Consider the following 13,468-nt stretch of genomic DNA (forward strand, 5'->3'; position numbering starts at 1 on the left):
ATCTCAAATCCAATACCATTCCTCAACGTTACACACTGCATGATTTATATAGGATAATACAATATGTACAGCAATTTGAACACATTTACGGCGAGGATTGGTCGATCAAAATTTTCGAAACGAAACAAACAAATCACACACCTTGTTGATTATTATTAAAGAAAAGAAATTAAAAAAAAAAAACAAATTAAAAGAATCACTACCACGATGATAATGACGATGAAAGAAAGAAGAATAAATAACCAATAATGGTCATAATCGTAATAATAACGACCTGAATTATTGTTCGAATATTATAATTATGAGTGGAACATATTCGACACATTGTTAGAGTTGAGATTCGTCTTGGAAATCTTCTGATAGTTTATTATAAAGCTTGTACAATATACCTATATAATTTTTTGAAAAGTATGATTTTTTTCTCTTACCCTCAAAATTTCTAAATTTTGAGAGGAGGAAAAAAGGAAGTAAGGAACAAAAACGAAAAAAAAATGCCATGCAAACTTATCGAATCGTTACGATATAACTAATATTATTGTTGTTGTTGTTGTTGTTATCATTATTATTATTGTTGTTGTCATTATTATTATTTTTTTTTGTCATCATTGTAGTTATTATTATTATTATTATTATTATTATTAGTGAATACGAAGATTCTACTGATCATTTTAGCAACCCGAAGCGATGCGTTGGTATAGCTCCGCAACAAAGAGTAATGGTAAAAATTTCCCAAGAAACAAAAAGATGGCTCATCTACCCACATGTTTCCAATGAATCATAAATAATCTGAAATACATATGTACGGTAAATATGTGATGATTTGGAAATAATCACATGTTATCCTCTCGTGTTATATATGAATGTGTATATTCGCGTTCGAAGAAGATGAAAAGAAAGAGGAAAAATAAGAAGAAGAACATAAAAATATTAGAAAGACGTGCAGCAGTATGATATGCTATTGTATATGTATATGTATTATTATATATATTATTAATATGTGTATGACCGTGAAAGAAAGCGAGACAAAAAGAGATCAGATGAGAAAAGGAGAGAGAAGTAGGTGTACAATGAAAACATGGAGCTATACCAGCATCTCGACGGGATGTTTAATATATATGAGGCGTTAGTGATTGTATTCGGTAATCTGATATACACGTATACATATACATACATATATGTATGCGAGTGTGCGTGTGTGTGTGTGTGTAATACACTATCAGATATGAAAGATACCCCCAATGCCATAGAGACATGGCGTGTGACAATAAAGTGATTTAATGATATATCTTTATACATACATATATACATATATATATATGATTCTTTGGTGCATCTGTTAGTGATCGTGTAACTTCTGAACGACTTGACCGATTGAGATCATATTCGTACAATACATTGGTACTCTCGAAACGATGGGTCATAGCTATACTAAGAACCGATAAGTCGCGATTAATACCTTATTTTGCATATTGTCAACGCATTATCGCGCACCTACCAGAAAGGGCAGGCCAACGTCTGCCGTGCCGGCTAGTACATACGCGTATGTAATGAGAGGTGTATTGAAACAGAAGTTTTTTATTCACACAACCCTGCGGTATCACGGAGATATCTCTGCTTTCTGTATCGCTAACCGATTATTCTTCTTCATTTTTATGCTGTCTATAAAAAATATGAGTGCTGCTGGATTGATGCTTTTGAATTTCCCGCTGAAAATGCCCAGGCTTGGAAGTCGCACGCGCGGTTGGCTGAAGAATATAAAGACGGATGCCCCTGGGTAAATTTTTGTGACTAGTTTTCGACGGACAAGTGGGCCCGAGTGGGTCTGGGAGCGTAGGAGGATTATGCTCTATCGACTCCACCTGACGAGCTCGCACCGACATTCGTATCAACTAAAGTAGTGCCGGTACGGAAGCTTGAGATTGAGTCGGTACAAAGTGAGTATGCAAGACTACTTGTCGACTGCGACTTAGAAATGTCGATCAGCTCGATCATCCCCGTGAGAAGACGCGTAACAGCGTCCACCGCGAAACGCCGCGACAACCGTCGAGCACCTCCAACCTCCGTCAACCACCTACTCCCACCACCGACCTCCTTCGTCATCCGACCTCCTTAGTCCTCCTTGTCAACGTCAACCCTGTCCTCCTCCACCGCCCCCCCCCCCCCCCCCCCCGCCACCAATACCATCGTCGTCGTCATCGTTGACCGAAGAATATAAAGACAGTGACTCTACTGGGCTTTGGTGTGAGAACCGGATATCGTCGTGCGCTTGCGGTCCCTGAGATGTTCCAACGGTAGAGTTGAGAACTTGCTGCAAAACATCTGAGAGTTACCGATTTCGACAAGATGCTGGCTGCATTCGCCTTTCGAATACCACAGTCTTCGCAATGGTGAGCCCAAGCCAGTACTTAGCCTGTGTGTACTTACCGAATTGTCGGCGATACAAGAAATTAATAATTACAATAAATTTCTTTCAAAATTCGCAGCAAAACAGTGATTTAATTAGAGTATAGGTACCCGAGAGAAGAATGTGTACATAGATTAGAAATAATAATATATCAGATGTAATGATGATGCAGAGACCAAAAAGTAAATGCGGTCCATGTACGATATTACTATAATTGTATGATCCAATTACGATTAATACGTAATGCATACTATGAATTTTATAATTTTCCAGGAGAAAAACTAGATTATCTACAATAATACGGCTACAATATGAAAATAGAACAATTATTCCTATCGAAATAGGATTCTATTCGACACGCGCTCGATGTATTCCGTAACATTATTATTCATAATTATTCCGACAACTTTTCATTTACTCTCTCGATCTTGAATTTTCGCAGGCATAGGATTGAAGCGCTGTTTCAGCTGGTCGCAAGTGAAGTATCTACGTTGGGTAGAAAAGCAGAATTGTTTTTCGATAAGTGTTCGGATGAAAACAAATTCAGAGTAACTATAATACATCACGGATGCGCTGATTTTGATCAAGAAGAAATGGATGCTCCGTATATAAGACAGTATTTAACGCAGTGTAGTGATTCCAAGCTAAATATACGAGGAAAAATTTTTTATCATACAACTGTCGCAGAACGGCAGCGTTATCAGCTGACCCGTTAACCGAAGAATATATCTTGAGTCAACGGCTGACTATCGAAGCGCCTGGCTGCTTGAATCTGAAATCGGCTGCAAAGATAAAGTGCGCAGTTCTTGTATGAAATTTGAAAACTAAAAGCATTTTACCTCATATCATATCATCATACATCATACATCATACATCATACATTATCATACATCATCATACATCACATCACACATCATCATACATAGTATTGAAGTTCGAAACCAAAGTTTGGATGTTCGGATGTTAAGAAAGTGACGTCACCCAAATTTTTTTTTCTCTTGACGTCATCAATCTAAAATCGGCTAGCCGAATTCCTCAGTCTGGAAACAACCGCGCAGTTGAGAGGACGTAAGAGAATCGCGCTCCGCAGATTTCGAGCGGTACGGGTTCTCTACCTCCGTGGTTCCTGTACTCCGGGTCCGCTTCCTGGTGAAACTTGAGTTCCAGGACAAGCGCTCCGTAGTTTCTACACTCCAGGTCCGCTACCTGGTAAACTTGATTTCTAGGATAAGCACTGCGTGGTACTTGCGCTCCATGTCCGCTACCTGGTGAAACTCGACTTCCAGGACACGCGTTCCATAGTTTCTGCGCTCAAGATCCACTACCTGGTGAAACTTGACTTCCAGGACAGGCGCTCCGTAGTTCTGGCTGTCCAGGTCCCTGACCTGGTGACTTTTGACTTTCAGGATTAATTTTCAAGTTTGCGAGTTTGATCATTGAAAACGTCATGTTTTGTACTATCAAACCAATATGCATGCTTCAGATGAGATATTGAATCGGAAAGAAAACCTAACGACCAGGATCAACATAATGCAATTGATGAGTGGTTGCACAGTATAAATAGGAATGCATGACAATAGCCTCGTTCAGTTCAAGCTAAAATTGCTGGGCGTCGTGTTTCATATCTGTTAGCACTGAGCTGATTGTTCCGTGGTACTTTTTGACGGAATTTATTATCAGAAAATGACAATTCGTTATTCTTGGTCTCAGATTCGATTTGTATGACCCTTTCCTAACTAACTGGACCCTCAGGAACTCAGAAAACGTAGCAAAAAGAACATAGGACCAACAGAAGAGAAATGGCAAAGGAAGAAGCTACTGCTGAAAAATGTCGGAAACACGAGTTTTCGTTTTTGGGCTGTAACTTTTCATACAAGGATCGCAGCGTATTGAGACTGCACTTAATCGATTTCTCTCGCAAAATTACGTCGAAACAGTGCCACAACGAATTTATTCCAGCACTTTTCAGAATCGCAAAAATTTTCGCCAAAAATGCAAAGGGGTTAGCCTTACTTTTTCTTCATTTTCGGAGCCAAAAATTTTGGGTCTCAGTTCGATTTGTGTGACCTTTACCTGACCAATTGGACCCTCAGGAACTCAGAAAATGCAGCGAAAATAGGGTGGGACCAACAGGAGAGAAATGGCGAAGGAAAAAGCAACTGCTGAAAAATGTCGAAAACACGAGTTTTCGTTTTTGGGCTGTAACTTTTCATACAAAGATCGCAGCGTATTGGGACCGCGCTCAATCGATTTCTCTCGCAAAATGACGTCGGAATAGTGCCACAACGAATTTATTCCAGCACTTTTCAAAATCACGAAAATTTTCGCCAAAAATGCAAAGGGGTTAGCCTTACTTTTTCTTCATTTTCGGAGCCAAAAATTTTTGGTCTCAGATTCGATTTGTATGACCCTTACCTGACCAATTGGACCCTCAGAAACTCAGAAAATGCAGCGAAAAGAGGGTGGGACCAACAGAAGAGAAATGGCAAAGGAAGAAGCTACTGCTGAAAAATGTCGGAAACACGAGTTTTCGTTTTTAGGCTGTAACTTTTCATACAAAGATCGCAGCGTATTGGGACCGCGCTCAATCGATTTCTCTCGCAAAATGACGTCGGAATAGTGCCACATCGAATTTATTCCAGCACTTTTCAAAATCGCAAAAATTTTCGCCAAAAATGCAAAGGGGTTAGCCTTACTTTTTCTTCATTTTCGGAGTCGAAAATTTTTGGTCGGGGATTCGATTTCTATGACCCTTACCTGACCAATTGGACCCTCAGGAACTCAGAAGATGCAGCGAAAAGAGGGTGGGACCAACAGGAGAGAAATGGCGAAGGAAAAAGCAACTGTTGAAAAATCTCGAAAACACGAGTTTTCGTTTTTGGGCTGTAACTTTTCATACAAAGATCGCAGCGAATTAGGACCGCGCTTAATCGATTTCTCTCGCAAAATTACGTCGAAACAGTGCCACAACGAATTTATTCCAGCACTTTTCAGAATCGCAAAAATTTTCGCCAAAAATGCAAAGGGGTTAGCCTTACTTTTTCTTCATTTTCGGAGCCAAAAATTTTGGGTCTCAGTTCGATTTGTGTGACATTTACCTGACCAATAGGACCCTCAGGAACTCAGAAAATGCAGCGAAAATAGGGTGGGACCAACAGGAGAGAAATGGCAAAGGAAAAAGCAACTGCTGAAAAATGTCGAAAACACGAGTTTTCGTTTTTGGGCTGTAACTTTTCATACAAAGATCGCAGCGAATTGGGACCGCGCTTAATCAATTTCTCTCGCAAAATTACGTCGAAACAGTGCCACAACGAATTTATTCCAGCACTTTTCAGAATCGCAAAAATTTTCGCCAAAAATGCAAAGGGGTTAGCCTTACTTTTTCTTCATTTTCGGAGTCGAAAATTTTTGGTCTCAGATTCGATTTCTATGACCCTTACCTGACCAATTGGACCCTCAGGAACTCAGAAGATGCAGCGAAAAGAGGGTGGGACCAACAGGAGAGAAATGGCGAAGGAAAAAGCAACTGTTGAAAAATCTCGAAAACACGAGTTTTCGTTTTTGGGCTGTAACTTTTCATACAAAGATCGCAGCGAATTGGGACCGCGCTTAATCGATTTCTCTCGCAAAATTACGTCGAAACAGTGCCACAACGAATTTATTCCAGCACTTTTCAGAATCGCAAAAATTTTCGCCAAAAATGCAAAGGGGTTAGCCTTACTTTTTCTTCATTTTCGGAGTCGAAAATTTTTGGTCTCAGATTCGATTTCTATGACCCTTACCTGACCAATTGGACCCTCAGGAACTCAGAAGATGCAGCGAAAAGAGGGTGGGACCAACAGGAGAGAAATGGCGAAGGAAAAAGCAACTGTTGAAAAATCTCGAAAACACGAGTTTTCGTTTTTGGGCTGTAACTTTTCATACAAAGATCGCAGCGAATTGGGACCGCGCTTAATCGATTTCTCTCGCAAAATTACGTCGAAACAGTGCCACAACGAATTTATTCCAGCACTTTTCAGAATCGCAAAAATTTTCGCCAAAAATGCAAAGGGGTTAGCCTTACTTTTTCTTCATTTTCGGAGCCAAAAATTTTGGGTCTCAGTTCGATTTGTGTGACCTTTACCTGACCAATTGGACCCTCAGGAACTCAGAAAATGCAGCGAAAATAGGGTGGGACCAACAGGAGAGAAATGGCGAAGGAAAAAGCAACTGCTGAAAAATGTCGAAAACACGAGTTTTCGTTTTTGGGCTGTAACTTTTCACACAAAGATCGCAGCGAATTGGGACCGCGCTTAATCGATTTCTCTCGCAAAATTACGTCGAAACAGTGCCACAACGAATTTATTCCAGCACTTTTCAGAATCGCAAAAATTTTCGTCAAAAATGCAAAGCCTTACTTTTTCTTCATTTTCGGAGTCGAAAATTTTTGGTCTCAGATTCGATTTCTATGACCCTTACCTGACCAATTGGACCCTCAGGAACTCAGAAGATGCAGCGAAAAGAGGGTGGGACCAACAGGAGAGAAATGGCGAAGGAAAAAGCAACTGTTGAAAAATCTCGAAAACACGAGTTTTCGTTTTTGGGCTGTAACTTTTCATACAAAGATCGCAGCGAATTGGGACCGCGCTTAATCGATTTCTCTCGCAAAATTACGTCGAAACAGTGCCACAACGAATTTATTCCAGCACTTTTCAGAATCGCAAAAATTTTCGCCAAAAATGCAAAGGGGTTAGCCTTACTTTTTCTTCATTTTCGGAGCCAAAAATTTTGGGTCTCAGTTCGATTTGTGTGACCTTTACCTGACCAATTGGACCCTCAGGAACTCAGAAAATGCAGCGAAAATAGGGTGGGACTAACAGGAGAGAAATGGCGAAGGAAAAAGCAACTGCTGAAAAATGTCGAAAACACGAGTTTTCGTTTTTGGGCTGTAACTTTTCATACAAAGATCGCAGCGTATTGGGACCGCGCTCAATCGATTTCTCTCGCAAAATGACGTCGGAATAGTGCCACAACGAATTTATTCCAGCACTTTTCAGAATCGCAAAAATTTTCGCCAAAAATGCAAAGGGGTTAGCCTTACTTTTTCTTCATTTTCGGAGCCAAAAATTTTGGGTCTCAGTTCGATTTGTGTGACCTTTACCTGACCAATTGGACCCTTAGGAACTCAGAAAATGCAGCGAAAATAGGGTGGGACCAACAGGAGAGAAATGGCGAAGGAAAAAGCAACTGCTGAAAAATGTCGAAAACACGAGTTTTCGTTTTTGGGCTGTAACTTTTCACACAAAGATCGCAGCGAATTGGGACCGCGCTTAATCGATTTCTCTCGCAAAATTACGTCGAAACAGTGCCACAACGAATTTATTCCAGCACTTTTCAGAATCGCAAAAATTTTCGTCAAAAATGCAAAGCCTTACTTTTTCTTCATTTTCGGAGTCGAAAATTTTTGGTCTCAGATTCGATTTCTATGACCCTTACCTGACCAATTGGACCCTCAGGAACTCAGAAGATGCAGCGAAAAGAGGGTGGGACCAACAGGAGAGAAATGGCGAAGGAAAAAGCAACTGTTGAAAAATCTCGAAAACACGAGTTTTCGTTTTTGGGCTGTAACTTTTCATACAAAGATCGCAGCGTATTGGGACCGCGCTCAATCGATTTCTCTCGCAAAATGACGTCGGAATAGTGCCACAACGAATTTATTCCAGCACTTTTCAAAATCACGAAAATTTTCGCCAAAAATGCAAAGGGGTTAGCCTTACTTTTTCTTCATTTTCGGAGCCAAAAATTTTTGGTCTCAGATTCGATTTCTATGACCCTTACCTGACCAATTGGACCCTCAGGAACTCAGAAGATGCAGCGAAAAGAGGGTGGGACCAACAGGAGAGAAATGGCGAAGGAAAAAGCAACTGTTGAAAAATCTCGAAAACACGAGTTTTCGTTTTTGGGCTGTAACTTTTCATACAAAGATCGCAGCGAATTGGGACCGCGCTTAATCGATTTCTCTCGCAAAATTACGTCGAAACAGTGCCACAACGAATTTATTCCAGCACTTTTCAGAATCGCAAAAATTTTCGCCAAAAATGCAAAGGGGTTAGCCTTACTTTTTCTTCATTTTCGGAGCCAAAAATTTTGGGTCTCAGTTCGATTTGTGTGACCTTTACCTGACCAATTGGACCCTCAGGAACTCAGAAAATGCAGCGAAAATAGGGTGGGACCAACAGGAGAGAAATGGCGAAGGAAAAAGCAACTGCTGAAAAATGTCGAAAACACGAGTTTTCGTTTTTGGGCTGTAACTTTTCACACAAAGATCGCAGCGAATTGGGACCGCGCTTAATCGATTTCTCTCGCAAAATTACGTCGAAACAGTGCCACAACGAATTTATTCCAGCACTTTTCAGAATCGCAAAAATTTTCGCCAAAAATGCAAAGGGGTTAGCCTTACTTTTTCTTCATTTTCGGAGCCAAAAATTTTGGGTCTTAGTTCGATTTGTGTGACCTTTACCTGACCAATTGGACCCTCAGGAACTCAGAAAATGCAGCGAAAATAGGGTGGGACCAACAGGAGAGAAATGGCGAAGGAAAAAGCAACTGCTGAAAAATGTCGAAAACACGAGTTTTCGTTTTTGGGCTGTAACTTTTCATACAAAGATCGCAGCGTATTGGGACCGCGCTCAATCGATTTCTCTCGCAAAATGACGTCGGAATAGTGCCACAACGAATTTATTCCAGCACTTTTCAAAATCACGAAAATTTTCGCCAAAAATGCAAAGGGGTTAGCCTCACTTTTTCTTCATTTTCGGAGCCAAAAATTTTTGGTCTCAGATTCGATTTCTATGACCCTTACCTGACCAATTGGACCCTCAGGAACTCAGAAAATGCAGCGAAAATAGGGTGGGACCAACAGGAGAGAAATGGCGAAGGAAAAAGCAACTGCTGAAAAATGTCGAAAACACGAGTTTTCGTTTTTGGGCTGTAACTTTTCATACAAAGATCGCAGCGAATTGGGACCGCGCTTAATCGATTTCTCTCGCAAAATTACGTCGAAACAGTGCCACAACGAATTTATTCCAGCACTTTTCAGAATCGCAAAAATTTTCGCCAAAAATGCAAAGGGGTTAGCCTTACTTTTTCTTCATTTTCGGAGCCAAAAATTTTGGGTCTCAGTTCGATTTGTGTGACCTTTACCTGACCAATTGGACCCTCAGGAACTCAGAAAATGCAGCGAAAATAGGGTGGGACCAACAGGAGAGAAATGGCGAAGGAAAAAGCAACTGCTGAAAAATGTCGAAAACACGAGTTTTCGTTTTTGGGCTGTAACTTTTCACACAAAGATCGCAGCGAATTGGGACCGCGCTTAATCGATTTCTCTCGCAAAATTACGTCGAAACAGTGCCACAACGAATTTATTCCAGCACTTTTCAGAATCGCAAAAATTTTCGTCAAAAATGCAAAGCCTTACTTTTTCTTCATTTTCGGAGTCGAAAATTTTTGGTCTCAGATTCGATTTCTATGACCCTTACCTGACCAATTGGACCCTCAGGAACTCAGAAGATGCAGCGAAAAGAGGGTGGGACCAACAGGAGAGAAATGGCGAAGGAAAAAGCAACTGTTGAAAAATCTCGAAAACACGAGTTTTCGTTTTTGGGCTGTAACTTTTCATACAAAGATCGCAGCGAATTGGGACCGCGCTTAATCGATTTCTCTCGCAAAATTACGTCGAAACAGTGCCACAACGAATTTATTCCAGCACTTTTCAGAATCGCAAAAATTTTCGCCAAAAATGCAAAGGGGTTAGCCTTACTTTTTCTTCATTTTCGGAGCCAAAAATTTTGGGTCTCAGTTCGATTTGTGTGACCCTTACCTGACCAATTGGACCCTCAGGAACTCAGAAAATGCAGCGAAAATAAGGTGGGACCAACAGGAGAGAAATGGCGAAGGAAAAAGCAACTGCTGAAAAATGTCGAAAACACGAGTTTTCGTTTTTGGGCTGTAACTTTTCATACAAAGATCGCAGCGAATTGGGACCGCGCTTAATCAATTTCTCTCGCAAAATTACGTCGAAACAGTGCCACAACGAATTTATTCCAGCACTTTTCAGAATCGCAAAAATTTTCGCCAAAAATGCAAAGGGGTTAGCCTTACTTTTTCTTCATTTTCGGAGCCAAAAATTTTGGGTCTCAGTTCGATTTGTGTGACCTTTACCTGACCAATTGGACCCTCAGGAACTCAGAAAATGCAGCGAAAATAGGGTGGGACTAACAGGAGAGAAATGGCGAAGGAAAAAGCAACTGCTGAAAAATGTCGAAAACACGAGTTTTCGTTTTTGGGCTGTAACTTTTCATACAAAGATCGCAGCGTATTGGGACCGCGCTCAATCGATTTCTCTCGCAAAATGACGTCGGAATAGTGCCACAACGAATTTATTCCAGCACTTTTCAAAATCACGAAAATTTTCGCCAAAAATGCAAAGGGGTTAGCCTTACTTTTTCTTCATTTTCGGAGCCAAAAATTTTTGGTCTCAGATTCGATTTCTATGACCCTTACCTGACCAATTGGACCCTCAGGAACTCAGAAGATGCAGCGAAAAGAGGGTGGGACCAACAGGAGAGAAATGGCGAAGGAAAAAGCAACTGTTGAAAAATCTCGAAAACACGAGTTTTCGTTTTTGGGCTGTAACTTTTCATACAAAGATCGCAGCGAATTGGGACCGCGCTTAATCGATTTCTCTCGCAAAATTACGTCGAAACAGTGCCACAACGAATTTATTCCAGCACTTTTCAGAATCGCAAAAATTTTCGCCAAAAATGCAAAGGGGTTAGCCTTACTTTTTCTTCATTTTCGGAGCCAAAAATTTTGGGTCTCAGTTCGATTTGTGTGACCTTTACCTGACCAATTGGACCCTCAGGAACTCAGAAAATGCAGCGAAAATAGGGTGGGACCAACAGGAGAGAAATGGCGAAGGAAAAAGCAACTGCTGAAAAATGTCGAAAACACGAGTTTTCGTTTTTGGGCTGTAACTTTTCACACAAAGATCGCAGCGAATTGGGACCGCGCTTAATCGATTTCTCTCGCAAAATTACGTCGAAACAGTGCCACAACGAATTTATTCCAGCACTTTTCAGAATCGCAAAAATTTTCGCCAAAAATGCAAAGGGGTTAGCCTTACTTTTTCTTCATTTTCGGAGCCAAAAATTTTGGGTCTCAGTTCGATTTGTGTGACCTTTACCTGACCAATTGGACCCTCAGGAACTCAGAAAATGCAGCGAAAATAGGGTGGGACCAACAGGAGAGAAATGGCGAAGGAAAAAGCAACTGCTGAAAAATGTCGAAAACACGAGTTTTCGTTTTTGGGCTGTAACTTTTCACACAAAGATCGCAGCGAATTGGGACCGCGCTTAATCGATTTCTCTCGCAAAATTACGTCGAAACAGTGCCACAACGAATTTATTCCAGCACTTTTCAGAATCGCAAAAATTTTCGTCAAAAATGCAAAGCCTTACTTTTTCTTCATTTTCGGAGTCGAAAATTTTTGGTCTCAGATTCGATTTCTATGACCCTTACCTGACCAATTGGACCCTCAGGAACTCAGAAGATGCAGCGAAAAGAGGGTGGGACCAACAGGAGAGAAATGGCGAAGGAAAAAGCAACTGTTGAAAAATCTCGAAAACACGAGTTTTCGTTTTTGGGCTGTAACTTTTCATACAAAGATCGCAGCGAATTGGGACCGCGCTTAATCGATTTCTCTCGCAAAATTACGTCGAAACAGTGCCACAACGAATTTATTCCAGCACTTTTCAGAATCGCAAAAATTTTCGCCAAAAATGCAAAGGGGTTAGCCTTACTTTTTCTTCATTTTCGGAGCCAAAAATTTTGGGTCTCAGTTCGATTTGTGTGACCTTTACCTGACCAATTGGACCCTCAGGAACTCAGAAAATGCAGCGAAAATAGGGTGGGACCAACAGGAGAGAAATGGCGAAGGAAAAAGCAACTGCTGAAAAATGTCGAAAACACGAGTTTTCGTTTTTGGGCTGTAACTTTTCATACAAAGATCGCAGCGTATTGGGACCGCGCTCAATCGATTTCTCTCGCAAAATGACGTCGGAATAGTGCCACAACGAATTTATTCCAGCACTTTTCAAAATCACGAAAATTTTCGCCAAAAATGCAAAGGGGTTAGCCTTACTTTTTCTTCATTTTCGGAGCCAAAAATTTTTGGTCTCAGATTCGATTTCTATGACCCTTACCTGACCAATTGGACCCTCAGGAACTCAGAAAATGCAGCGAAAATAGGGTGGGACCAACAGGAGAGAAATGGCGAAGGAAAAAGCAACTGTTGAAAAATCTCGAAAACACGAGTTTTCGTTTTTGGGCTGTAACTTTTCATACAAAGATCGCAGCGAATTGGGACCGCGCTTAATCGATTTCTCTCGCAAAATTACGTCGAAACAGTGCCACAACGAATTTATTCCAGCACTTTTCAGAATCGCAAAAATTTTCGCCAAAAATGCAAAGGGGTTAGCCTTACTTTTTCTTCATTTTCGGAGCCAAAAATTTTGGGTCTCAGTTCGATTTGTGTGACCTTTACCTGACCAATTGGACCCTCAGGAACTCAGAAAATGCAGCGAAAATAGGGTGGGACCAACAGGAGAGAAATGGCGAAGGAAAAAGCAACTGCTGAAAAATGTCGAAAACACGAGTTTTCGTTTTTGGGCTGTAACTTTTCACACAAAGATCGCAGCGAATTGGGACCGCGCTTAATCGATTTCTCTCGCAAAATTACGTCGAAACAGTGCCACAACGAATTTATTCCAGCACTTTTCAGAATCGCAAAAATTTTCGCCAAAAATGCAAAGGGGTTAGCCTTACTTTTTCTTCATTTTCGGAGCCAAAAATTTTGGGTCTTAGTTCGATTTGTGTGACCTTTACCTGACCAATTGGACCCTCAGGAACTCAGAAAATGCAGCGAAAATAGGGTGGGACCAACAGGAGAGAAATGGCGAAGGAAAAAGCAACTGCTGAAAAATGTCGAAAACACGAGTTTTCGTTTTTGGGCTGTAACTTTTCATA

The sequence above is a fragment of the Neodiprion pinetum genome, chromosome 5 (assembly GCF_021155775.2).
Source record: "Neodiprion pinetum isolate iyNeoPine1 chromosome 5, iyNeoPine1.2, whole genome shotgun sequence".
In the NCBI taxonomy this organism is placed as follows: Eukaryota; Metazoa; Arthropoda; class Insecta; order Hymenoptera; family Diprionidae; genus Neodiprion; species Neodiprion pinetum.